Source organism: Cibotium barometz, chromosome 31 (assembly GCF_041138505.1).
Source record: "Cibotium barometz isolate CiBa-2024 chromosome 31, ASM4113850v1, whole genome shotgun sequence".
Lineage (NCBI taxonomy): Eukaryota > Viridiplantae > Streptophyta > Polypodiopsida > Cyatheales > Cibotiaceae > Cibotium > Cibotium barometz.
The window spans coordinates 48,588,948-48,593,415 of NC_141076.1; positions in this window are offsets into that span (position 1 = coordinate 48,588,948).

Below are 4,468 nucleotides of genomic sequence, written 5' to 3' on the forward strand. Positions count from 1 at the left end.
ACGATCCTACCACTTGGCATGGTGAGCATTATGTATAGTCACAGATGGAATATGTAAATGTGCTCATGAACTTTCCATGTGCCACATGGTGCTCCACTAGCTGTAATCTCCTTAACTGCAAATGGTGCTCCACTAGCTGTCACATACTTATACTGTCACCATGTCACCAACTCGACCACCAAGGAATCCTCCTCGCATAAGTGAAGCATGGCCAAGTTGCCACATGACGTACGTTCTACCCCATGACACAAGCCATTTGATGGTAGATGGCATCCTTTGCCCATGGGTATAATAGCGAGTGAATAAAATCCCTTAGGCGATAAGACACCATCCCTTGATGCCCAAACAAGCCACGAAAGACATTATACAAAATTTGAAATCCAATGTGGTATCTACAAAGACAAGTCACACTGCCTCGAGTAGCGCACAAACCAAGGCTTGCAAGCCTCGAATGAACGCTGCCTATTGGTGATCTCAGGGTGTGAAGACGTGAACTCAAAGTACAACTCTATATATGTCATCTCAATAAAGCAAGCCCCATGCACTATGTACTCCCCACGATGAACCCTATGTTACAATGCCTTCTTGTACTCCGTTGATGCATGACAATGCTCCTCCTAAGACCTCTCTATCAGCGCCTACATCTTAGGGTCCAATAAACGACTACATCTAGGTACCCGACCACTACTAGCCCATAGAGCACCCCCTCATGTCTCCTCTGAAACCCTGCATGAAGTTCTTGAACGAGGCGACGAATCTAAAGTATGCGAGAAGTGGCGCGATGTGTACCTAGAACACTATTGAAAGTAAACACTGTATGCGCCCATCTATAGCAGCCAATCCATCTGAATGCATCTTACACTTAAGTTTGATGTAGGACTATCGTAGGCTCCTAGCACACCATCACCGGCCCTCCTTAAATGTGGGCTACAAATTGTGGAAGCAGCGGTACGTTGTGCCGTGCGCAAGTGCCATAACAGTGCATCTAGCACACTAGATTGTGATGCCACATCGAGGTCAACAAAGTACTTATTGAAGATAGCATTGGCATGGTTTCGTGCACCAGACTTGGAAAGGGATTTTCCATGAGAAGATGCCTCATGAGCGACACCAGAGGGTGGAGTGGCAAGCACATGGTTGACAATGTCATCAGCATTGCTCGAAGTGAGAGTGGCAGGGGCGGGAAGTGCATGTGCACCACTTTGAGGAGGAGTGGCATCAAGCCCATGGGCCGCACTAGATGGAGGAGTGCCAAGCTCATAGGTGTCACCCAAGAGAGGCGAGGCAAGCTCGAGGGGCATGCTCGAGGGTGGAGAGGCATTGAGTAGAGGAGTGGCAAGCTCATGGGAGGCACCTGAGAAAGGAGTGTCAAGCTTGGATGGTTCACCCAAATATGGAGAGGTGCCCAATGGAGGATGGCTAGCTCATGGTGGGTGAGTGACACCCAAGAGAGAAGTGTTAGACTCGGAGGGTGTGCTAAAAGGTGGAGAGGCACCAAAGATAAGAGTGTCCACCTCATGGGCGACGCCCGAGGGTGGAGTGACAAATCCATGGGCAACGTGTAAGGGAGGAGTGGAAAAGGGCTCAAAATAGTGTGGAGAAAGAATTGTGGGAGAAGGAGGTGGAGTGAGGTCATGGGAAAGAGATGGAGAATGGGTGGGTGGAGGAATGATGCCTCATCAATCAAACCCACCATGTGCCATGTGTTGCAATGCTTGAGCCCTTGCTTTGCGCTCACTCTCTCTTCTCCTCCGATTCCCCATGTGAACCCTTGTTTACTCCTCACGAATAAGGTGGATCAAGGGATCCCATTGCCTATTACTTTTTCTTCAACTACTACTTTGTGAACCCATGCTAAGAGGTAGGCAAAAAGAGAATAAGCATAAAATTAAAGATAATTAAGATTAAAGTAATACTAGAACAAGATTAACATATGCTTGGAATGGAGCCAGCTCCAAAGTTGGTGAAGCTCTAGGAATGGGGCTGACTCAAAAAATTGGGCTATATACACCAAGCTAGTTAGCATTTCATTGGTTAAATTAGATTATGGATAAAATCTGGATTTTTTTGACAATTTATCTAATCTTTTTAAAGATAATGATAATCTTTAATAAAATACTAAAAAATATTAAAAGATAATGATATTTTTTAGAAGTGCTAAATTAATTAATTATTTTAAATATAAGTAGTTGATAGGGTAAATGCACCGCTAAAGATAGAAAGAATTAGCACTGCTAAAGTCCGAGTAATACCCCATGGCAATCCTGTGTTTAGTTATTACATATCCTAGTGATGCCCCATATTCTACCCCACTAACATGTCCCAGTAATACCCCATGGCAATCCTATGTTTACTTATAACATGAGGACCTGGTAATACCCCATATTCTACCCCTTTAAATGGATCCATGGCAATGGTATGTTTACTTATAACATGTCCTAGTTACATGCCCTAGTAATACCCCATATTAAATCCCAAACACACATTTAAGAGGGTTGAGAGGTATTTACTTCTCTCGATATTTTTGCAAATAAATATTTATTTTTAATCATTTAATAACTAAAATTTATTTATAATATTAAAATTTTTCTAGACTTATTTATAATATATATTTTAATTTTGCTCTTAAAAAATATTAAAAAAAATACTTATTTATTTGTTTAGTAGTAAGTATTTATTTAATTATATCATAATATCTACTTAATTAAAAAGTTAAAAAAAATTTAATAATATCTTTTATTCTAAAATAATATTTATTTAATAAATAAATCTTACATAATGAATATTTATTTTTTGGAAACAAAAAACCAAGAAAATGATGATGAGGGAAGGTGCTTTGCCACGTGGTAAATTTTTACTGACATGAATTCTCCACGTGGGCATTCCTCATGCTCAAAGGTGAGGTGGCAATGCCATGCATATATATGACGTGCCATGCCATGTAGGCAAAGAAAGTCAACTAAGTTGACTGTGTTGAGGTGGCAAGATGACATGGACATTCTTAATTACGTGGCAATGACATGTATGCATGTGATGTGGCATGCCATATAGGCTTTAGGGAGTTAACCTTGTTGACTAAGTTGAGGTGGCATGATGAGATGGCAAGATGCTTATGTTAACTCTCCTCCATATGATGTGCCATATGTATGTAAGACTAAGACTATGTTACCATAGCTCAATTGCTTGACAAATGGTATACTCTCTAGGTTTGGTGAAACACCAAGCCTAATAGGCATCCTATGTTTTAGACTTTGGCTAGACAAAGAGGGAAATTTTGATTAAGATGGCTGGAAAATTGACTTTCCTAACTCAAATTCACTCTAATTGTTTTTATTAAATTCATCATGATAACTACTTTGATCCACAAGAAATTAGAGTACAATGAGAGTCATATTAAATTTATATAATTAAATTATTAAGCTTCTACAAGCCCTCTAATAGAATGAGTGAATTTTCTACAGAAAATCAAAAGAAATTCAACACCATTAAAATTGTAAATTAACCATTTTGCCACATTCTAGACATATTTGTCTAACTTCCCACTATTGGATATTTAATGATGATGAGCTTCACATTTGCTAAGATCTTGAATAGAAATCACATGTTGCTTTACTACATTAAGCAGAGAAAAAATAGTCTCAAAAAGTAGTTAAATACCTAAAACAATTACCAATAAATCAAGTTAAGCTCTAAATCAAGTTAAGCTCTATGCAATGTGTTCTTTTCATGTACTAATTGAGAAGATTATTGGAATTTGGATGCAGAAGTACTAAGCATTTTATGTATGACATATACTAAAGTTGGACAATGTAAATACCAGAACTTTCGTGCAGTGAAACAATCCCTAAATAAATTGGATTTCCGATCAGGGGGTGCCATTTGAATACCCACTATATGTATAATGTTCCCCAAACAGGATGCCACTAAATTCCAAATGTAACCATGAGAGATTGGGCCTTTAAGTTGTGGAGATGCCTATTTTCAGGCTACATTCAGGGCACTCAACTGTCAAAAGTGGTTCATGGTTTGAAGACTAGACACCAAGCTATGATTGAATGAAATGAGCATAGAAGTATGTGCATTTGTAGGAAACAACACTCTCTTATCTTGTATTGTATTGGATAATCTAATTCATAAGATAAGATTTTCCTTATTCAATTGGATGATTATGGATTGATAAATATATCTTTTCAATTAAATATATGTGATATCTTTGGCTAGATTTTTGAAATGGAGAGGATTTTGATATAATATGTTTTAAAAAAAATATTTAAAAAAAATAAATCTAAAAAATAAATAAAATCTCTTTTTAAAGAAGACATAAAATATAGTTCTTTTAACTATAAGATAATATATTATTTAATTTACATATGTAATTTATTTTTTAAATTAAAATTTATTTTTTAATTAAAAATTTATTTTTTAAAAAAATAAAAAATATTAAAAAACATACCTTTAAATTATATAT